Source organism: Neovison vison, chromosome 14 (genome assembly GCF_020171115.1).
Source record: "Neovison vison isolate M4711 chromosome 14, ASM_NN_V1, whole genome shotgun sequence".
NCBI classification, from domain to species: Eukaryota; Metazoa; Chordata; class Mammalia; order Carnivora; family Mustelidae; genus Neogale; species Neogale vison.
This window is the reverse complement of record NC_058104.1, coordinates 33,969,541-33,993,727: the sequence shown is the minus strand read 5'-3', so window position 1 is coordinate 33,993,727 and position 24,187 is coordinate 33,969,541. Positions and strand designations below refer to the sequence as shown.

At 45.1% G+C, this 24,187-nt stretch overlaps 1 long non-coding RNA gene across 1 annotated transcript; it reads left to right on the top strand.

Annotated features, from left to right (window-relative positions):
* Positions 1-1,259: 1,259 nt before the first annotated feature.
* LOC122895737 lies at positions 1,260-24,138 on the top strand. The gene is made up of 4 exons (XR_006382262.1): positions 1,260-1,333; positions 9,812-9,952; positions 10,683-10,813; positions 23,371-24,138. It is a non-coding gene; the product is annotated as an uncharacterized LOC122895737 (long non-coding RNA).
* The last annotated feature ends 49 nt before the right edge of the window (positions 24,139-24,187 follow it).

The following is a 24,187-nucleotide window of genomic DNA, read 5'->3' as shown; positions in this document are numbered from 1 at the left end:
ATCCCCAGTAAAGATTTTTTTCATAGTCTATCTACCTAGGACCAGGACCGGCTATATAATTTAGGGGGACCAGTGCAGAATGGAACTGCAAGGTGCCCTTGTTCATTGATTACAAAATTCAAGATGGTGACAACAGAGCATTAAACCAAGTCTGGGGGCACCTGGGTGGCTCAGTGGCTTAAGCCTCTGCCTTCAGCTCAGGTCATGATCTCAGGGTCCTGGGATCGAGCCCCTCACTGGGCTCTCTGCTCAGCAGGAAGCCTGCTTCCCCCCTCTCTCTGCCTGCCTCTCTGCCTACTTGTGATCTCTGTCTGTCAAATAAATAAATCCCTTCTGAGAGCAGAATCCTTTGAGACTGTATGCATCACATTGGCCTTGCAGCGCATTGAATATTGGCCCTCAAAAAGATATGTCCTTGTGTAAATGCATGGCCCCTGTGAATATGACTGTACTTGGAAAAATGGTCTTTGTAGGCATAGCTAAGTTAGGGATCTTGAGGTGAAAAGTTCACCTGGATCACTTGGGTAGACCCCAAATCCAGTGACGTGTTCTAAGAGATACACAAGGCAGGTGAGCCAGACAGGGAAGAGAAGGGAGAAACCCAGAAGGCACTGTGACTATGGAGGCAGAGATGGGAGTGATGTGGTCCCAAACCAAGGAAGCCAAGGAATGCCAGCAGCCACCAGCAGCTGGAAGAGGCAAGGAAGGATCTTGCCTACAGTCTCCAAGAGAGTGGTCTTACCAACACCTTGATTTCCACCTTGTTTTCTCCAGGATGATGAGAGAATACATTTCTAGTTTAGCCTAACCCAGTTTGTGGTCATTTGTTATATTAGGAAACAAATATATATATATATATATATATAGAGAGAGAGAGAGAGAGATCTCTCTCTATATGTCCAGCTTTGCTCACGACAACGTTGAAACCATGGGGAAAGGGAAGCCTTCTCTTCCTTGGGGTTACAAAAGCAGTAGAACTATGCTCATAGCTGCTAAGGCCCCTCCATGGGCAGATCCTTCCTCAAGATAAAACCAACTCGGGAAAGTACAGCCAAGAGACAAAGAAAGAGAATGATTCTTTTTTTTTTTTTTTTTTAAGATTTTATTTATTTATTTGACAGAGAGATCACAAGTAGGCAGAGAGGCAGGCAGAGAGAGGACGAAGCAGACTCCTTGCTGAGCAGAGAGCCCGATGCGGGACTCCATCCCAGGACCCTGAGATCAAGACCTGAGCTGAAGGCAGAGGCTTAACCCACGGAGCCACCCAGGCGCCCCGAAAGAGAACAATTCTTAAGGATATGGTTGGAAAACCCGGATCAAACTGTGTCTGAAGGTAATGCTATCCTTGGAGGTTTTAGTTACGTGAGCCTAAAAATCCTACAAAATCAAACAAGTCCTCTACTCAGTTTAAATTCAATTTTTGTAACTTGCAACTGAAAGAGTTCAACTCAATACTCAGATTTCAGGCAACTGAGAAGAACGTTATCCAGCAGGCTTGGAAAGGAAGCTCCCTCAAGAAAATTGAAAAATGCTCACAAATGGTCAGTAAGAATAAAGAGGAGGGAGGGAGGGAGAAGCACCCAGTGAAGGAGTGTGAATACAAAAGGAGCCCTCTAAGGGAAGCTAAATTTGAAAGTTAATTTATTTATTTTTAGTAATCTCTACGCCCAACGCAGGGCTCAAACTCCCAACCCCAAGATCAAGAGTCCCACAAACCTCTGACTGAGCCTGCCAGGTGCCCCTGACAATCTCTTCTCTAGATTGTAAGCCCAGTGGTGGGTGTTTTTTTGTTTGTTTGTTTGTTTTTGCTTTTTTGGTTGTTGTTTAGATTCCACACGTGAGATCAGACAGTATTTATCTTTCTGTAACTTACTTCACTTAGCATAATGCCATCCAGCCCCACCTATATTAACTGTAAGTGCAATATTTCCTTCTTTTTATAGCTGAATATTCCATTGTGTATATGTAAATGTGTGTATTATGTGTATGTGTGTATACATCACATTGTATTGATTCATCTGTTGATAGACACTTATCACATATGTGTTTCTGCATGCTGTTCTGTCCCATGGGTTTGTATCCCTCTGCCAACAGGACACCATCTTAATAAGTTTATAAAAATGTTTGAAACTGAATAGGGGGCCAAGTGGCGTCAAGACAGTGAGATCCATGGGGCGTCTGGGTGGCTCATTGGGTTGAAGCCTCTGCCTTTGGCTCAGGTCATGATCCCGGGGTCCTGGGATCGAGCCCCGAGTAGGGCTGTTTGCTCAGTGGGGAGCCTGCGTCCTCCTCTCTGTCTCTCTGCCTGCCTCTCTGCCTACTTGTGATCTGTCTGTCAAATAAATAAATAAAAATCTTAAAAAAAAATTATAACACTATTAAAAAAAAAAAAAAGACAGTGAGCTCCTTCAAGACCAGGGCTGTTTCTCACTTCTTATCCTTGGGCTTAGTAGGTAGGTGCTCGACAGTCATTTTCCAAGTGAAACGTAGTCATTTTCTAAGTAAAACATTTTCTAGTACAGCTAAATTTTAGAGGATGTGTCCGGAGGATGGAAAGAAGGACAAACAAGCAAAGATCCTGACCAGGCGGGAGGTGAATCACGGACAGGCGTGCCAGGGCTTCTAAAACCTTCTCAGAGCTGAAGCGACAACAGCTGAGGGACCACAAGGACAGTCCCTGGAGTATGTCGGAGTGTAATGCCAAGGGAGAGGGGGACTCCCTGATGCTGGGTTTATGGAAGGAGAAAGGAAAGGAATTTCCTCCTATAGGTGGAATCTTATGGCAGTTGTTGTTTTGTGACTGGCTAATTTCACTTAGCCTAATGCCCCGGGGATGGGGTTTCCTTCCTTTCCAACCCTGAATCATCTTCCACTGTCTGTATAGCACACGTTCCCCTATTGACGGGCATTTGGGTTGCCTCTGCTTTTCAGCCGCAGTGAATACAGCTGCTATGAATAGGGGAGTGCGAAATACCACTCTGATGCCTGCTTCCAATTCCTACAGATATAGACTCGCAGGTGGGATTTCTGGATCATACGGTAATTCCGTTTCTAATTTTATTTTATTTTATTATTTTTAAAAAAGATTTTATTTATTTATTTGACACAGAGAGATCACAAGTAGGCAGAGAGGCAGGCAGAGAACGAGAAGGGGAAGCAGGCTCCCGGCTAAGCAGAGAGCCCGATGAGGGGCTTGATCCCAGGACCCCGAGATCATGACCTGAGCCGAAGTAGAGGCTTTAACTCACTGAGCCACCCAGGCGCCCCCATTTAATTTTTAAAGGAAGTTTCATGCTGTTTTCCACAGCAGCTGCACCATTTTACATTCCCACCAACAGTGCACAAGTGTTCAGTTTCTCCACATCCTCACCGACACTTGTTATTTTCTATTCATTTTTATTTTATTTTTTAAAAGGATTTTATTTATTTATTTGAGAGAGAGAGAGAGGATCAGGGGAAGGGGCAGAAGGAGAGGGAGAAGCAGATTCTCTGCTGAGCAGACAGGCTGATGTGGGGCTCAATCCTGCGACTCTGGGATCATGACCTGAGCCAAAGGCAGATGCTTAACTGACTGAGCCACCCAGGTGTCCCTCTGGGTCATTGTTGTTGTTGTTGTGTTTTTTTTTTTAATTTTATTTATTTATTTGACAGAGAGAAATCACAAGTAGATGGAGAGGCAGGCAGAGAAAGAGGGAAGCAGCCTCCCTGCTGAGCAGAGAGCCCGATATGGCACTCGATCCCAGGACCCTGAGATCGTGACCTGAGCCGAAGGCAGCGGCTTAACCCACTGAGCCACCCAGGTGCCCCTGTTGTTGTTGTTTTTAAATAGTAACTGTCCTGGGGCGCCTGGGTGGCTCAGTGGGTTAAGCGTCTGCCTTCGGCTCAGGTCATGATCTCAGGGTCTTGGGGTCGAGCCCTTTGTTGGCTCCCTGCTCCCCCTCTGCTGATCTCCCTGTTTGTGCTCTCTCTTTCTCAAATAGATAAATAAAATCTTAAAAAAAAATAGTAACTATCCTAATGGGTGTAAAGTAATATCTCCTGTGGTTCCGATTTGCATTTGGCTGAGGATAAGTGATTTGAACATCTTTTCATGTGCTTATTGGCTGTTCATGTATCGTGTTTGGAGAAATAAATCTCACCCATTTTTAAATTGGGCAATTTATTTGTTGTTGAACTGTATGAATTGTTTATATATTTTGAACATTAACCCCTTATCAGATACATGATTTACAAGTAACTTTTTCCCTTGGGGCGCCTGTGGCTCAGATGGTTAAGCATCTGCCTTTGGCTCAGGTCAGGATCCTTTTTTTTCATCCTGTACGTTGCCTTTTCATTCTATTGATTATGCCCTTTGATGCATCAAAGTTTTCAAGTTTTTTTTTTTTAAAGATTTTATTTATTTGAAAGAGAGGGAGCTGGGGTGGAGGGGGCAGAGGGAGAGGGTAGAAGCAGATTCCCCACTGAGCAGGGAGGCTGATGTGGCTGGATCCCAGGACCCGGGGATCATGTTCTGAGCCAAAGGCAGATGCTTAACTGACTGAGCCACCCAGTGACCCCAAGTTTTTCAAGTTTTTCAGTTCCAAGAACCTGCCATACTCTTTTCCAGAGTGGATGTACCATTTTTAAATCCCACCAGCTGTGTATGAGTGACCCTTGTTATTTCTGGACTCCATATAATATATTTTACTAAGATTTTACTTATTTATTTATCTGAGAGCGAGAAAGAGAGAGCAGGTGTGAATGGGGGAGGAGGGAGGAGCAGAGAGAGAGGGACAAGCAGACTCCACGCGAAGTTCAGAGCCCGAGGCAGGGTTCGATCCCACCACCCAAGACCATGACCTGAGCTGAAAACAAGAGTTGAACACTCAACTAACTGAGCCACCCAGGTGCCCCCAATGATCTGCACTTTAGAGATGAGAAAACTGATCTGTGGCACCTCTCCAGGTTTAAAAAAAAAAAAAAAATCACTGGTTGAAGGTTAAGGTTGAGAATCCTTCTCATCTTCTCATTTGCCGTCCCAAGGCTAGCACCCCTCATAGTTCCAAGACGGCTGGAGTTGTAGTCGTCACAGTGACAGTGCGAAAGTGGCCATACTACTTTCTAGCTACTCCGGTAGCTGGATTTTGAGGACTCTTCGCTACGTAGCGCAAACTAACTGGTGGAGTCAGAACAGGCAGAACAATGTGAAGTCCAAGGGAGAGGGACCCTCTTGATACTGTATCTGTTCTCAGCAGCGAGGAATGAATGTTGCCTTATGTATCATTGGCTAGAGCCTCCCCCCCATGCCATTCCTAGCAATGAGAGTGGAAGCACCATGATTGACTTGGAAAACCACAGGGACCTGGCAGAGAAGAGTAGATTATCCTCCAAATAGGATTCTGCCAAAGAACACAGAAGCCTTCCGTCTTTTTGGCAGAGCCCTACACGGAGGAGGGACAGTGAGAGAAGGGGCAGTGGATTTTCTGGGGGCATACAGTAGGCATCTCCTAGAGATAGACCCCCAGTAACCGTGCTTTCAGATTCTCTTCATCCTCCCCACCTCCAGCGATGGCTGATGGGACCCGGGACGCCCTAGGGAAGAAAGTTGAGTCAATGAGAATCTCATTCTAGGTGTTTGGAAATAAGACTTTTGATAGCACCTGTGTGGAAGTGGTATCCAGTACTTGGGGGAGATGTGAGGAGGGCAGATTTCAGAAGTGGGAGTTGCAAGAGAGAGAGAGAAAGAGAAATCTGGTTAACATTTAGAAAATTTTTTTCTCGATCATCCTTCCTGGGGACTGGCAAGATTGCTGGTCGCGGCTTCATGAGACACCTCTGTAATTCCCGTAGTAATTTCCTCTGCATTTGCCTGAGCTGCCCCTAATGAGCTTCTGTCACTCACAATAAAACTGTTTTTAACACCCTGTTCCTAGGAAAAGATGCCCAACCTTACTCATAGTAAGATAAATGCAAATTAAAATTACACTCAGATACCATTTATCATGTATCAGATTGGCAAAAAGAGAAAGGCCTCATTTTGGGGGGGAAAGCTGTGAAGAAGCCGGCGCTGTCATCATGACTGGCGCGGGTGCCAAAGGTGGTAACCCTGTAGGCAGGGCGAGCTGGCGACATCCATCAGCCCGGGAAATGCACTTAACCCTTTGACCTAGCAATCCTCAGCTCGGGGATTTATTGTACCGATGCACAGATGTGGGGAGGAAGTGATGTCTGTACGACAGCATTGATTTTTTTTTTTTTTAAGTTTATTTATTTATTTATTTATTTATTTATTTTGAGTAATTTTTACTTCCAACATGGGGCTCAAACTCACGCCCCCGAGATCCGGAGCCTCACCCTCTTCCAGCTGAGCCAGCGGAGCACCCCTGTCCGAGATCATTTATTACAGCACCATTTGTAATTAAAAAAAAAAAAAAAAGGTTTGGGGACAGCCCAAATGTTCCCCCATGAAGGACTGGCTAAACTAGGTACATCCTTACGTGGGTACAAAGTCGCTGCAAAAACTGATGAAGTTGTCTATGCTGTAATATGGGAAGGCATCCAGAGAGACTGTTAAGTAAAAAGCAAAGTGCAGAATATTGTACAGGGTTCAGTGCCTTTTGTGTAAGGAAAGGGGGGAAAGAAGACTATGCAGGAATACGTACTGTCATTTTCTTATACTGAAACAGGAAAATCTGGTAAAGGAAGTGTAGACCGATGAACAAGAAAGTAAGAAATGAATAAATATACTTTAAAAAGTTTTTTAAATTATTTATTTTAATTAGAGAGAGAGAGAGAGTGCAGAGGGAGAGAGAGGGAGGGAGAGGCTGGCTCCCCCCTGAGCAGAGAGCCCAACGTGGGAGTGGATCCCAGGACCCCGAGGGCATGACCTAAGCCAAAGGCAGACACTTAAGTGACTGAGCCACCCAGGCACCCCAAGGTGCTTTTAAAAAAATATGGTTATTTCTAAGGGGGTGAAGAGAGTAGTGTGGCTAGGAGGAACACTTGTCAATGATAATTTTTTTTAAAAGATTTTTAAATTTATTTTATAGAGAGAGAGCACAGGTAGGGGGAGCAACGGCAGAGGCAGAGGGAGAAGCAGGCTCCCTGCTGAGCAAGGAGCCCAATGAGGGCTCAATCCCAGGACCCTGGGATCATGACCTGAGCCGAAGGCAGATGCTTAACCCACTGCGCCACCCAGGCGCCCCATCAATGATAATTTTTTAATATAATTTTGCTTTTGAAAACGGGAACATATTAACTGTTCTAAAGATGAGCAGAAGGAAAAAGTCATTTTTCAGTGAAAATATTATATTATCTTATTCTATGCTAGCCTGATGTCTGAAGAATTCAGTGGTGGGAAGAAAATGTGCTTTGTGGATGGCTTGATACTTGTTTTTTAAAACAAAAACAAAAACAAAAACACCACCCAAACCTAGAATGAAAAATCCTGAAACAGAGAAGGTGTGCAATAAATATCCCTTTGACAGGATAGTTTCTTTTGGGCTTTCTGCATTTGGCACTGTGGTTGCCTGTTAAAGCCTCCCTTCTCCAGGCTGCTCTGCGTCTAGAAGCACAGTTTTATGGCTGGATATTCTGCTGGGCCAGCTCGAGATTAAGCTGACCGGCCAAGCAGACAAAAGAACGCCAGGATGAAGAGCGATGTTGTATTAGAGATTTCTTTTTAACCTGCGGGGATCAGGTGGCCTCTTCCAGAAATGACAAAATCTATTTTCTCTTCCTCATATGTTCTCCCTGTTGGCACTCTCTCGTTATAAGAGGGAGTAAGTAAAGATTGCTGGGGTGGGGGGGAGAATGAGCTGGCATCTTCTCACTAATGTGGGTGGCAGGTTCTGTCAGCCCGGGGAGCTGAGTCTCATTTTGAGCTCAGTAGCACAGCCTCTGAGGTCAGACTGACGATGTAGAGGACAGTTCTTTCACTTGGTGATGGAGCGATCTTTTTTTTTTCTTAAAGATTATTAATTAATTTATTTGACAGACAGAGATCACAAGTAGGCAGAGAGGCAGGCAGAGGGAGAGGAGGAAGCAGGCTTCCTGCTGAGCAGAGAGCCCGATGCAGGGCTCGATCCCAGGACCCTGAGATCATGACCTGAGTCAAAGGCAGAGGCTTTAACCCACTGAGCCACCCAGGCGCCCCGATGGAGTGACCTTGAGTGCTCACTGGACTTCTTTGTGCCTCAGTTTATGTAAAAAAAAAAAAAAAATGGGGGGAGGGTAATGAGGTCATCTACCTATATCATTATTATGAGGATCAAACGAGTTCACCCATGACAAAAGTGGCCAACAGTGCTCAGCCCATAGGAAGCCGCCAGGAAAGGCGAGCACTGAAAAGAAAACGGAATGATCGTTTTATTATTCCGTGACCTCAGGCTCAATAGGAGAGCTGATGGGTGTGGAAAGATTGCCGTTCTCCCACCCCCAGACAGTTTAGTGCAACCCCGTGGAAGAAAAATTGAGGAGAGGTCTCTGGACGCCTCTAAGACGATACGTGTAGTTCCAGGGGCTGCGGCGTGGCAGGCGTCGTGCCCAGCCCCGAGGGAGAGAAATTGGTAAGCAGCACAGGACAGCTACTGTCTTCTCTGAGGTTCTAGACTATGTGGGGGAGGCGGTCAGGTACACAGGGGTACGGCACAGGGTAAATGCAATGAGCCTGTCCGTTCCGGATGGCATGGGGGTCTCGGGTGAGGGACACTGAAAACCCAGGAACCAGGAGAGACTTCTTCTTCTTCTTCTATTTTTTTTTTTTAAAGATTTTATTTATTTATTTGACAGACAGAGATCACAAGTAGGCAGAGAGGCAGGCAGAGAGAGAGGAGGAAGCAGGCTCCTTGCTGATGCGGGGCTTGATCCCAGGACCCTGGGATCATGGTCTGAGCCAAAGGCGGAGGCTTTAACCCACTGAGCCACCCAGGGGCCCCTGGCAGAGACTTCTTAGAGGCAGGGAGAGAAGCAGATCCCCTCTATGCCCAGTGATGACACAGTCCTCTCCCTCCCAGAGCAAAAATACTAGTAGTCATCGAACTACTGTTAGCAGTAACAATGACGATAATTAACTGACGATGTCATGATGATAATAATCAGGGTAATATGAAATGCAACATGATTGTGTGAAATAATAATAATTTCAAGAATTAAAACATATTTAGGCTTGTTCCAAGCGCATGTCGGGCATCAGCTCATCTAATCCTAGCAGCCTCTTGGTGGGTCCGCTCTGTCCGGATGAGACGTGGTCTCTCTCACCTCTGTCTCCAGCCTGTCTCCCCTCTCCCTGCTAAGGAGGGCCAAGTGAGTGGGGAAGGCGGAAGACCGAGCTGTCTCTCCCACCCAGTTCGGGCTTTCCAGGGAGAAGGTGTTCCCAGCTCCCCCTTTCCAGACCATGTCATGGCAGAAAGAGGAAGAGAAAGTCCTCCCTTCTCAGACCGAGTCATCCCTCTGCATCCTGACTCCCCAAACGAGGACCCCGTCATGAGCTCTGGTGTTGCTGCTCCATGGCCTCAGATCACAACGGATCTCACGATGACATTCATTCCTGAGTTCACTTGCACTCAGTGATTCTGAACATACTGAGGACAAAGTCTCAGCTTGGTGCTAGCAGGCTTCCGCCGCTTCTCCCCTCTCTGCTGCCCTCTTTTAACAAAAAATGTGCCCGCCTCTGACTTTCCTCCCGGAGTGTCTTGAAGGAGGGCAGAAGCAGAGCCTTCTCCCACGACGGCAAGTCTGTCTTTGGACCTGAGCCGCGATCACCTTGCCGCCATCTGCATGTCTGCTCTCTTCGTTTGTGCCCTCACGCTTTATTTTCTGTTTCCTTTTCTAGATCTTGGTAAAGCCAACAAGAACTTTCCCTGACCTGAGAACCGGGTTTCACTGTGCTGCCTTCATTATTACACAGCGTTTTACCCACAATTGCTTCCTGTTCAAGTTCCTGTTTGTTGCTGGGCGCCGAGAACCCACCTTGGTATGGGAGGCTTGGAGTGGAGCGAAGGGGAAACTGGAGATCCAGGCTTCTCCCTGGAGAGCAGGGGCCGACACAGGACCCCATGACATTACTGCTACAGCCTGCCCCCGCTGTTGGGAGTCAGGCCGAAGGGCTGAGAGGGAGCTAGTTTGTAAATTCCCCTTCTGGGCATTTATCCAAGAGAAATGGGTGCCTATGCTAGTACTAGACGCACACAAGGATGTTCATGATGGAGTTTTCTAAGGCAGTCCCAAACTGAGAACGCCCCACGTGGCCAGTGACATCGACCAGAGAAGCAAATTGTTGGTATATTCATGCAGAGCACCGGCAACAACAAATGAATGGATGCTGACGTAATAAAACATGGACGAATCTTGCAGACATTATGTAGAGGGGAAAAAAAAAATCCAGAAATTCCCATTTGTAGGAAATTCAAGAGGAGGCAAGACTGATGCGTGATCTCAGCCTTAAAAAGGAAGGAAATTCTGATACATGTTCCAGCATGGGTCAGCCTTGAGAGCATTATGCTAAGTGTCATAAGCCAGGGTTATGGACTGAATGTCTGTGCCCCTCCCCCCACCCCAATTCATCTGTGGAAGCCCTAATCCTCAATATGATGGTAGATGGAGGTGGGGCCTATGGATGTAATTGGGTGTAGATGAGGTCATAAGGAAGGAGCCGCCTAAGACCTGATCTCTGTTTCTCTCTCTCTCTGCATGCATGCACCAAGGAAAGGCCACGTGAGGACATGACCAGGAAGAGAACTCTGTCCAAGAACCTCATCATGCTGGCATCCTCTTTGTGGATTTCTGGCCTCTAGAGCCATGAGAAATAAATGTTGGTTAAGCCATTCCGTCGATGGTAAGTTATGGCCGCCTCAACTGAAGACCACCAGGTTCGCACAGATAAATGCTGTAAGATTTTAAAAATATATATATATATACGATTAAATGCGTGTGAGTTCCTGTGAGTATTTAAAATCAGAGACAGAAAGATGAAACGTGGTTGCCAGGGGCTGGGGCAGGGGGGGATGGGGTGTTGTTGAAGGGGTATAGAGTTTCAGTTTTGCAAGATGAAAGAAGTTCTGGAGATGGATTGCGCCACCCTGTGAACGTACTTAACACCACTGCACACTTAGAGATGGTTGATCAAAACCGCGAGAAGATGCCACCTCACACCTGTTAGAATGGCTGTCATCAGGAAGATAAGAGGTAACGAGTATTGGTAAGGAGGTGCAGAAAGGCCACCCTTGTGCACTGTTGGTGGGCATGTAAATTGGTGCGGTTATTTTGGAAAAACAGTGTGGAGGGTTCTCAAGAAATTAAAAATAGAACCACCATATGATCCAACAATTCCTTCTGGATACTTATCTGAAGGAAACAAAATCACTGTCTCAAGGAGATATCTGCTTCCCTGAGTTCATTGCAGCTTTATTTATAAGAGCGAGGACGTGGACCCAAGCTAGGTGTCCACTAATGGCTGGGTATGGATGAATACATAAAAATGTACAGTGTAGGGGCACCTGGGTGGCTCAGTGGATTAAGCCTCTGTCTTCGGCTCAGGTCATGATCTCAGGGTCCTGGGATCGAGTCCCACATCCGGCTCTCTGCTCAGCAGGGAGCCTGCTTCCCCCCTACTCTCTCTCTCTGCCTTCTTGGGCTCTCTCTGTCAAATAAACAAATAAAATCTTAAAAAAATGTACAGTGTATATGTGTGTGTGTGCGCGCAGACACACACACACACACACTGGAATATTACTCATCCATAAAAAAAGAAGGAAATCCTGTCCTTTATGACAACTTGGATGGAACTCAAGTGCATTATGCTAAATGAAATAAATCAAACAGAGAAAGACAAATGCTCTATGATCTCACTTACATGTGGAACCTTAAGAAAAAAAGAACTCATGGAAACAGAAATCAGTTGCTAAGGGAGTAGATCTTAAAAAGTTCTCACCACAAGAAAAAAATTTACAGCTTTGTGAGCTGAGTGATGTTAACTAAACTTTCTGTGGTAATCAATTTATAATATATATTAAGTAATTATGTTGTACACCTTAACTAGTAACTATTTTACACCAATTATATCTCAGTAATCCTGGGAAAATGCTAAAAAATGGTAAATTTATATTCCATATAGTAAACCACAATTTTAAAAAGTTCTTAAAATAAATAAACCTAATTTATGATGATAAAAATCAGACAGTGGATTCCTCTGGAGGGAAAAGCTCCTGAGAAAGGGCACAAGAGGGTTTTCCTGGGAGCTACAACTTTTTTGCATTTTGACCTGGTAGAGGTTACCTCGGTATAGACATATGTAAAAACATATTCTGCTATAGGCTTAAAATTAATGTACCTTGGGGCACCTGGATGGCTCAGTAGGTTAAACCTCTGCCTTCGCTCAGGTCGTGATCCCAGAGTCCTGGAATCGAGCCCCGCATTGGGCTCTCTGCTCAGCAGGGAGCCTGCTTCGCCCTCTCTCTCTGCCTACTTGTGATCTCCCTCTCTCTGCCAAATAAATAAATAAAAATCTTTAGAAAATTAAAAAACAATTAATGTATCTTGTATATCTGCTATACCTTTTAAAACGTATCTTATTTGGGGTTCCTGTGTGGCTCAGTCGATTAAACGGCCAGCTCTTGATTTGGGCTCAGGTCACGATCTTGGGGTCATGAGATAGAGCCCCAGGTCAGGCTCCAGGTCCGGCTTTGAGCTCAGTGCGGAGTCTGTTCCTCTTCCTCCTCCTATGCTCTTCCCACCCACTTCACCTGTGTGTGCTCTCTCAAATAAATAAATAAATACATAAAATAAAAAAAAAATACTTTATTTTTCTAAAAGTTCTTATTTATTTATTTATTTATTTTAGAGTTAGAGATAGTGTGAGAAGTGAGAGGGGCAGAGGGAGAGGGAACAGGTCTCTGAGCTGACATGGTTGTGGGGCTCGATCCCATGACCCATGAGATCATGACCTGAGCTGAAGCCAAGAATTGGATGCTTAACCGACTGAGCTACCCAGGTACCATGTCAATAAATACAATCTGAAATAGAATTTTTTAAAAATATTTTTATTTCTATTTATTTGACAGAGCACAAGCAGGGGAGGGGGCAGGCAGAGGGAAAGGGAGAAGCAGACTCCCTGTTGAACAAGGAGCCTGATGCAGGGCTCCATCCCAGAACCCTGGGATCATGACCTGAGCCTTCAGATGCTTAACCAACTGAGCTACCCAGGTGCCCCTAAATAAATGAAGAGTTAAAAAAAAAATAAAAGAATCAAGAAATGGGGAGAGGACATGAACAGATGTTTCTGCAAAGAAGACATCCAGATGGCCAACAGACACATGAAAAAGTGCTCCATATCACTTGGCATCAGGGAAATACAAATCAAAACCACAATGAGATATCACCTCACACCAGTCAGAATGGCTAAAATCAACAAGTCAGGAAATGACAGATGCTGGCGAGGATGCGGAGAAAGGGGAACCCTCCTACACTGTTGGTGGGAATGCAAGCTGGTGCAACCACTCTGGAAAACAGCATGGAGGTTCCTCAAAATGTTGAAAATAGAACTGCCCTATGACCCAGCAATTGCACTACTGGGTATTTACCCTAAAGATACAAACGTAGTGATCCAAAGGGGCATGTGCACCCGAATGTTTATAGCAGCAATGTCCACAATAGCCAAACTATGGAAAGAACCTAGATGTCCATCAACGGATGAATGGATAAAGAAGATGTGGTGTATATACACAATGGAATACTATGCAGCCATCAAAAGAAATGACATCTTGCCATTTGCGACAACATGAATGGAACTAGAGCGTATCATGCTTAGCGAAATAAGTCAAGCGGAGAAAGACAACTATCATATGCTCTCCCTCATATGAGGAAGCGGTGATGCAACATGGGGGCTTAAGTGGGTAGGAGAAGAATCCATGAAACAAGATGGGATAGGGAGGGAGACAAACCATAAGTGACTCTCAATCTCACGAAACAAACTGTGGGTTGCTGGGGGGAGGGGGTTGGGAGAAGGGGGGTAGGGTTATGGACATTGGGGAGGGTATGTGCTTTTGGGTAAATTGGAAGGGAGGTGAACCATGAGAGACTATGGACTCTGAAAAACAATCTGAGGGGTTTGAAGTGGCCGGGGGGGGGTGGGAGGTTGGGGTACCAGGTGGTGGGTATTCTAGAGGGCACGGCTTGCATGGAGCACAGGGTGTGGTGAAAAAATAATGAATACTGTTTTTCTGAAAATAAATAAATTGGAGAAAAAAAAATAAAGGTATCTTCTTTGGAAGACTTCTCTTATGCAGAAGTGCCCATTCTTCTGAGATGCGTTCCCTGGGGAATGTCATAAAAGAGCTGTAGTGGTTGAAGCAGGGGTCTGGAGTCAGAAGACCTGGGTTCATGTCTTAGTGCCGCAGTTTGTAAGAAGGAGCCCTGGAAGAGTTCCGTAACTGTTTATAACTTCGTTTCATCTCATTATGACATAGGAGTCAGGCGGTGGAGACGTCAGTGTGTGTAAAAGTGCTTAAGCAGGGGCGCCTGGGTGGCTCAGTGGGTTAAAGCCTCTGCCTTCGGCTCAGGTCATGATCTCAGGGTCCTGGGATCGAGCCCCGCATTGAGCCCCGCATCGAGCCCCGCATCGAGCCCCGCATCGAGCCCTGCATCGGGCTCTCTGCTCGGCAGGGAACCTGCCTCCTCCCTCTCTCTCTCTGCCTGCCTCCTCTGCCTAGTTGTGATCTCTGCCTGTCAAATAAATAAATAAAATCTTTTTTTAAAAAAAAGTGCTTAAGCGCAGTATCTGGTTCAATGACAGCATCCGAGCAATAGTAGTTTTTCTTCCCATATGCTTTTTTTATTGTGCCAAAGTAGACAAGGCTGAAAATGTACCATTTATAAGTGTGTGGTGCAGGGGCCTTAAATACGTTCACACTGTGGTGCAACCGTCACTGACATCCATCTCTAGAACTTTTTCTTTGTTTACTTTTCTTTTTTTTTAACATATTATTTATTTATTTATTTGTCAGAGAGAGAGAGAGAGAGAGAGCACAAGTGAGGGAATGCCAGGCCGAGGGAGAAGCAGGCTCCCCGCTGAGCAGAGAGCCGGGTGCGGGACTTGATCCCAGGACCCTGGGATCATGATCTGAGCCGAAGGCAGATGCTTAGCTGACTGAGCCACCCAGGCGTCCCTCTAGAACTCTTTCATCTCAAGATGACATTCTGTATCCATCAATGCATTCACTTCCCCTTCCCCCATTTTTCTGTGGTGGTGAAATATACGTGAATAACATCTACCATCGCAGTCATCTGAAGTGTATAGAGTACATTCATGTGGTTGTGCCACCGTCACTACCTTCCACCTTGCGGAACTGAGGCCCGTTCAGGGGGCCTGGGGGGCTCGGTGGGTTAAGCCTCTGCCTTTGGCTCGGGTCATGATCTCGGGGTCCTGGGATCGAGCCCCGCATCGGGCTTCTCTGCTCAGCGGGGAGCGTTCTTCCTCCTCTCTCTCTCTCTGCCTGCCTCTCTGCCTACTTGTGATGTCTCTTTCAAATAAATAAATAAAATCTTTAAAAAAGGGGCGCCTGGGTGGCTCAGTGGGTTAAAGCCTCTGCCTTCAGCTCAGGTCATGATCCCAGGGTCCTGGGATCGAGCCCCACATCGGGCTCTCTGCTCATCGGGGAGCCTGCTTCCTCCTCTCTCTCTCTGCCTGCCTCTCTGCCTACTTGTGATCTCTGTCTGTCAAATAAATAAATAAAATCTTTAAAAAAAAAAATCTTTAAAAAAAAAAAAAAGAACTGAATCCCGTTCAGCAATAACTGCCCATTCTTTCCAACCACCATTCTACTTTCTGTCTCTAGGATCTCAACTACTGTAATACCTCATGTAAGTCTAATCATATGGTCTTTGTCTTTTCCTAAGTGGCTCATTTGACATATCAAAATGTCCTCAAAGTTCATCCATGTTGTAGCAATTTTCTTCCTTTTTTTTTTTTTTAAAGATTTTATTTATTTATTTGACAGACAGATCACAGGTAGGCAGAGGCAGACAGAGAGGGGAAAGCGGGCTCCCCGCTGAGCAGAGAGCCCGATGTGGGGCTCGATCCCAGGACCCTGGGATCATGACCTGAGCCGAAGGCAGAGGCTTTAACCCACTGAGCCACCCAGGTGCCCCAATTTTCTTCCTTTTTAAGGATGCATAACATTCCATTGTATGTGTAGACCACATTTTGCTTATCCATTCTTCTGTCGATGGACACTTAGGTTGCTTCCGTATTTTAGTCACCGTGAATGATGCTGCTGTGACAGTGTTGATCACCTTTTAGAACATAAAGTTGGATTGCATTTTTAAAAATCTATTCTGCCAATCTCTGTTTTTTGATTGGAGAGTTTACATTTATCTTTGTATTTTTAAGAAGATTTTATTTTTAAGTAATCTCTACGCCCAACATGGGGCTTGAATCTACAACCTCAAGATCAAGAGTCTCACATGCCACTGACCAAGCCAGGCAGGTGTCCCTGGAAAGTTTACATTTAAAGTAATTACTGATAAGGAGGGACTTAACTTCTGTCATTTTGGGTTTTTGTTCTCTGTATGCTTTAGGACTTCTTTATTCCCCATTTCTTGCATTACTCTCTTCACTTCTGCTTAGCTGATTTTTTGTAGTGAAACATTTTAATTCCCTTCTCATTTCCTTTTGTGTATATTCTATAAATATTTTCTTTGTGGCTACCATGGGGATTACATTTAATATCCTAAAGTTAAAACAGTCTAATTTGAATTTGTACCAGCTTAACTTCAACACACACAAAACTCTGTTCTATATAGTACTGTTCCCACCTCCTTAAATTATTGATGTCACCAAGTGGCATCACTATACATTGTGTGTCCAAAAATAGAAACCAATAATGCTTTTTATGATTCATTAGTGTCTTAGATTATGTAAAAAACAAAATGTGAAGTTACAAACCAGAGTTACTATGATACTAGCTTTTAGGCCCAATAATTCTTTTTTTTTTTTTTAAGAATTTATTCATTTATTTGAGAGGGAGAGAGAGAGAATGAGAGGAGAGAGGTCAGCGGGAAAAGCAGACTCCCTGCTGAGCAGGGAGCCTTATGTGGGACTTGATCCCAGGACTCCAGGATCATGACCTGAGCCGAAGGCAGTTGCTTAACCAACTGAGCCACCCAGGCGCCCCCAATAATTCTTTTGTAAACAAAATGTATTAACTTTTTAAATCATGTACAAAACAAAAAACAGGCTTACAAACCATTTTTATGATAATGCTGGATTTTGTAATTGCCCATATATTCACTTTTACTGAGATCTTTAGTTCTTCCTATGTCTTTGAGCTACAGTCTGTGTCCTTTCATTTCAATCTACATGACTCCCTTTAGCATTTCTTGCAGCACAAGTCTAATGATGAAGATGTCCGCAAGTTGCTTTTTTGTTTTTGCTTTTGTTTTTAATCTAGGAATGTCTTAATTTTCCCCTCACAGTTGGAAAGACAGTTTTGCCAGTTTTAGGATTTTTGTTTGTTTTGTATTTTTCCTTTTATCACTTTGAATATATTATTTCACTACCTTTGGACTCTAAAGTTTCTGATGAGAAATCTGATTGTAATCTCATTGAGGATTCCTTGTGTGTGATGAGTCACTTCTCTCTTGTTATTTATTTATTTTTTTTCTCTCTCTTGTTATTTTTAAGAATCTTTGTCTTTTGGCAATTTGGTTACATTCTGTCTAAGTGTGAGTTTCTGAATTTATCTCACTTAAAGTTATTTGAACTCCTTGGATGTCTATAGTCATGATTTTCATGAAACTTGGGACACTTTTGGCCATTATTTCTTCAAATCATCTTTCTGCCCTTTCTGTCTTGTTTATCCTTTGGGGACTCCCACAATGAATATGTTCATTTACTTATGGCATTCCACAGGTCCTTTAGGCTCTGTTCATTTTTTTCAATTTTTTTCTTTCTGTTTTTTGGTAATTTCAATTGTCCTCTCTTCAAGTTCACTGATTCTTTCATCTCTCTGCTCAAATCCTTATACTGAATCTTAGTTTTTTAATTTTTAATTTAATCAATTAATTTATTTAAAGATTTTATTTATCTATTTGACAGACAGAGATCACAAGTAGGCAGAGAGGCAGGCAAAGAGAGGGGGGAGGCAGGCTCCTCACTGATCAGAGAGCCTGATGTGGGCTTAATCCCAGGACCCTGGGATCATGACTTGAGTCGAAGGCAGAGGCTTTAACCTACTGAGCCACCAAGGCTTCCTCTTTTACTGAATTTTTAAATTAGAATTATTGTACTCTTCAATTCTAGAATTTCTTTCGGTTTCTTTTTAGGTTTCCATTTTGTCCATTCATCTTTTTTTTTTTTTTAAACTTTCTCCATGTCTTCCTTTAGTTCTTTGAGCATTTTTATTTTATTTGTTTATTTGACAGACAGAGATCACAAGTAGGCAGAGAGAGGAGGAAGCAGGCTCCCTGCCGAGTGGAGAGCCCAATGTGGGGCTCTATCCCAGGACCCTGGGATCACGACCTGAGGCAAACGCAGAGGTTTTAATCCACTGAGCCACCCAGGCTCCCCTCCTTGAGCATTTTTGAGATGATTTTTTTGTTTTGTTTTGTTAAGGATTTTCCTTATTTATTTGACAGAGAGATAGAGAGCACAAGTAGGCAGAGTGGCAGGCAGAGGGAGAGGGAGAAGCAGGCTCTCCATTGAGCAGGGAGCCCAATGTGGGACCCAATCCCAGGAGCCTAGGATCATGACCTGAGCCAAAGGCAGACGCTGAATTGACTGAGTCACCCAGGCACCCCTGAGACAGTGGTTTTAAAATATTTGTTTAGTAGGTTATCCATGTGGTTTTTCACTTCTGTTGATTTATTTTTTTCCTTTGGATGGGCCATAGTTTCCTGTTTCTTAATATTAGTTTGTAATTATTATTAGTAGCAGTTCTTTTTTTTTTAAAATTTTATTTTTAAGTAATCCCTACACCCAATGTGGGGCTCAAACCTACAACTCTAAGATCAGTAGTCACATACTCCACTGACTGAGGCAGCCAAGCACCCCTATTATTAGTAGCAGTTCTAAAGTGACCTTACAAATTGCTTCACTTTTTCAAATTTCTGTTTTTTCACATGTCGGGTGGAAATTGTGACATTTTGTCAATTTAATAAGTTTTTATTGAGCTCCTCCTGTGTGGCCTCCCAGTTTTTAATACCCTATCTAGCGAGATATGAGGTCTTTTTGAGAAGATACTGTCTTTATGGGGCCTTGAATATAAGGCTCAGAGATTGCTAGACAACTAGCACAGGTCAGAAATGACTCTGTACCCGTTTCCAGGTCAGGTTTTGAAGAACTGTTATCTTCCACTTCTTATCTCCTGGAACACTCACTTTCGGAATTCAACCACCATGCTATGAGGAAGCTCAAGCTGCCATGGAGAGGCCCACATAAAAAGGATCCAAGCCCCCAGTTTAAAGCCCTGGGTGAGTTCCCAGTTGACAGCCAGCACCAATAGATCAGCCATGTGAGCAAGCGTCTTGAAAGCAAATCTTGTCACTGCTGATGCCACTAGAACGGAGATGAGCTTTCAATTGTATCACACAGTTTTAACAATTAATTTTTTTAATGTTATTTAAAGTCTTTTCTTTAAAATACAACTGTCTGAAGAAATACAAAGTGAGCCCCGTATATAATTTTATATTTTCTAGTAGTCACATTAAAAAAGTAGAAAGAGGGGCACCTGGGTGGCTCAGTGGGTTAAGCCGCTGCCTTCGGCTCAGGTCATGATCTCAGGGTCCTGGGATCGAGTCCTGCATTGGGCTCTCTGCTCAGCGGGGAGCCTGCTTCCCTCTCTCTCTCTCTGCCTGCCTCTCCATCTACTTGTGATTTCTCTCTGTCAAATAAATATATAAAATCTTAAAAAAAAAAAGTAAAAAGAAACAGGTGAAAAGAGTTTTAGAAACCTGCTTCAGCCCAATATAAATGCCATAATTTCAACATGCAGTGAAGATAAGAGTTATTTATGAACTATTTTACTTTTTTTTTGTTCTAAGTACTTGATATTTTGGGGTGCATTTTCTACTTACAATCACATCTCAGTGCAGACTAGCTACATTCTAAATGCTTACTAACCACATGTGGCTAGTGACTACTATATTGAAGAATACAATCTTGGAATGAAAGATTTGGAAGGCAAACTACTACATCTCTGCCCCTATTTTATAGAAAGGGAAAGCAAGGCACAGAAGGAGGAAGTGACTTGTCCACGGTAATGCACTCTCATGGATTAAGTGTTGCCTCCCTCCCCCCGAAAAAGATATGTCCATGTCCTAATTCCTGGAATTTGTGAATGTTATCTTATTTGGAAAAAAGTTTCTTTGCGGACATAATTAAGTTAAAGATTTTGAGATGAGGAGATCATCCCAGATTATCTGGGTGAGGCCTAAATCCATTGGCCTGTGCCCTTGTAAGAGATTCACAGAGATGATTAGACAGAAGTCGAGAAGAGAGGCACAGAGAGAGAAGTTCCTATGAAGATGGGGGCGAAGATAGGGGCGATGTGACCACAAGCCGGGGAATGCCGTCAGCCACCGGGACTTGGAAGAGGCAAGGAAGGATTCTTCTCTGAAGCCTCCAGAGGGAGTGGGGCCCTGCAGACATCCTGATTTTAGACTTCTGACCTCCAGAAGTGTGAAAGAATAAGTTTCTTTTGTTTTTAGCCCACCCGGTTTGTGATAATTCATCACGGTACCCATAGAAAGCTAATAATATATACGACAAGGTTGAAGCTTGGACTTAAGAGATCTGGGACCCCATTCCTGGCCAGAGCAACCTGTGTCTCCATTGCCTCTGAAATTTTTCAAGTGGCCAGCATTCATTCCTTTATTAGAAGAGTGGACTGTACAGGGCTCTGGTGACCTAGAGGGTCCATGACGGATCTCTAGGGAGTGAGTCCTTTAGCTCCATGGGGCACCAGCTGCCTTTTCACCGTCTCTTGCCTCATCAACTTCAATGATATCAACTGCTTCTCCCGCTTCTGCTCTATCCCCTCTTCAATCTCTTTTCCACGTAGTATCTGGAGTAATCTTAAAAACAACAAGAGTAACAGGGGTGCCTGGGTGGCTCAGTGGGTTAAAGCCTCTGCCTTCGGCTCAGGCCATGATCCCAGGGTCCTGGGATCGAGCCCCACATCGGGCTCTCTGCTCTGCAGGGAGCCTGCTTCCTCCTCTCTCTCTCTGCCTGCCTCTCTGCCTACCTGTGATCTCTGTCTGTCAAGTCAATAAATAAAATCTTAAAAAACAACAACAACAATAGTAACAAACAAACAAAAGGCAGACAAGTCATCAGGCCACTTCTTCACCCTCCACCGTCCAATAGCCTCCCATTCACTGGAATAAAATCAAAACTCCTTACAAGTCTACAATGCCCTGCTACCTTATGGACCATGTTTTGTACCCTCTGTCTCCCGTCTCTCCACTCCAGCCACAGAGGCCTCCTTGCTACTTCTCCAACATGCTGAGCACTCCTTTCCCAGGTCCTTTGCATTTGCTTGTCTTCTCTGTCTGGAACACTCTGCCCTCAGACAGTCCCCTGGCTCACCCTCTCACTTCATTCTCAGACATCCCTTGATCAGAAAGGATTTCTCTGGCTGCTGTCACTTTCCATTCCTTTCTTATGCTTTATTGTTCCTTATGGCTTCAATCTCTACACCACCTAGTAAAGATCTGTTAGTTTATTAGGTTATTGTCTCTCTTCCCCATTAGACTGTAAGTTCCATGAAGGCCGGGCCTTCTGTCTGTTTTATCCAACAATGTGTGGAATAGCATGTAGCAGGTGCTCAATAAATTCATTGCTCAGTGAATGAATAAATGCATGAGTGAATGGAGGAAGGTAGGGTCCATGTAACTGTATCTTGTTTCCTAGAGAAGTCAGAATCTGTATATTTAGGTGAAATTCTACCAAATATGAACAAAAAAAAAATTCCTTCGCTGGCTAACAAACAAACAAACAAATAAAAACAAAAAACACCACACACACACACACACACAAAACCCCAACCAAAAACATCCAAGGGCTACCAGTTTGAGACCCCTGCTCTAGGGAACTGGGAGCAATGGGAACTGTGTTCCCTTATCCTCAGATGGGGCAGCCCCTCCAGGAATCCAGTGTTTCTTTGGGATCCACCAGCCCTCGCATCTCCAGGCTCGGCCCCATGAGGTCCTGTTTGTTGTTACAGAGCAAAGTCACCCAGAGCCCTTCGTTCAAAAGGCAGGATGTGGGCTGCAAGCCACCAGCTCCTCTGTTCAAAGGAAATCTGCTTCAGCAGCAATGTCTCCTGGGATGTTTTCCCAAGCATCCCTGGTTGACGAAGGGGCCTCTTAAAGGACTAATAATAGGCAGGCACGTCCAATTTCCAAAACATGTCAACCTTAGAAGTGAATGCTATTTTTTCTTCCTTACCTTTGAATTACTATGCAGCAGAGGGACATTCTATTGCCACAGCCATTGCTCTCCACATGCAGCCTAATAATGACTTACCACTCGGTAGCTTCCAGGCGAAATCGTCATGGTGGGACCTGAGCTTCATTAGGCAGAAGTTCAGTGTAGCTGGTTCACCTCCACCCTGCTCCCCTTCACGCCTTTATCATCAATATGCTTTGCACTTAGGCTGACCTAACCTCCATTCAACAACAGTATGACTTTAGGTGTGTATCTTCATCGCTCTGAGCCTCACTGTCCTTATCCATCAGGAAAATTCGGGACTTACAGAGGTGTTGTTGCAAGGACTGAGCAGGACGGTGCAAGTACACAGGACACCTATCTAGCAGTTGATGATTCCTATTACTGCATACCTACAGGACACAGTGAGCGGGAAGAGGCAATGTCCCTGAAGCTTTCATTCACTCACTTATTCACATAATCACTTACTCATTCAACTAATGTTTCCTGAACTTTGAGGAGGGGTCGGGCATGGAGCTTGGCTCTGAGGGCACAATGGTGAGCAGTGCCTGCTCTCAGAACCTAGGTCTAGTGAAGGAGTGCATAGCCTAATGCAGTGCCGTGTTCCCAGAGGAACGTAGTTCCCATGGGGAGGGGGACGGGTGTTGAGACACTGCATAGGCAGAGCACTAAATCACACTGCAATATCTACTCATGTAGACAATTACCATTTTTTGGTTGCCTTTCCATCCTTCAGATTCCACCCCAGGAGAGCATCCCACTCGGATGCTGGTGTGTCTCTAGCATCTCTCATAGATTTGTTAATCTGTCTTTAACAAATAAAAGAAGGCTTCAGATGCAGATGTTTTGGGCAGGTGGCAGCATCTGGAGAGATTTTACTACTACTGTAGATATCTTTTCCTATTCAAACTCAGAAACCAGACAGACTTTTTTTCTTTCTTTTCTTTCAGATGGTGCACAAATATGACCAGGATTTGTGAAGATGGGTCCTCATCCGCCCCGTCTTACAGTTGAGGAAAGTGAGTCTCTTTGGGGAGGGGATGGACAGAAGGTAGAGAGTTCAATTCTAAATGGTTGGGCAAGCAAAGCCAAGAATTGCCTCTCTCTCTCTATCGATATATAAAATAAGATTGCTCCTCCCCTACCTCTGCAGTACGTGTGTGCGTATGTGTGTGTAAGTGTGTGGAGCCACAGGCCTTTCCGAATGAGTGACAGCGGGAGCCCATCCCTCCCAGAGACGCGTGCAGAATGACCAATGGAATGGATGCGGGGTGGTTGGGTACTAGTCTCTGCAGAGGCCGGGTGGAATCTATCGCGCCCATCCTTGCCACCCCCCCACCCCCTAGTCCCCGTCGGTCCTTCGGCTCCGGGCTCCCCCGGGGGTCACACCCCAGGTGCTCACCCCCGTAATGTAACCCCGGGCCCCAGGAGCGGGCAGGGGGCGAGGCTCAGGTCTGACGATCGCAGGCTGCAGTCCCCGCGCCGCAGCGCTGCGGCTCTGAACACTTCGCTAGCAGGCCGGCAGCCTCGGGGCGCCAATATGTAAAGCAGCTGGCGGCGCTGGGCGGGGCCTGGGTGCGATGCAAATGAAGGAGGCGGGCCCTGCCCGGGGCTCCGCCTCCCTCCCCCGCAGCTGGGGCCAGCGGTGCCAAGCGCAGCTGGACGAGCGGCGGCAGCTGGGCGAGTGACAGCCCCAGCTCCGCGCGCCGCGGCGGCCAGAGCCGGCGCAGCGGAAGCGCCTGCGGCCCCGGGCGGCAGCGGCGGCCG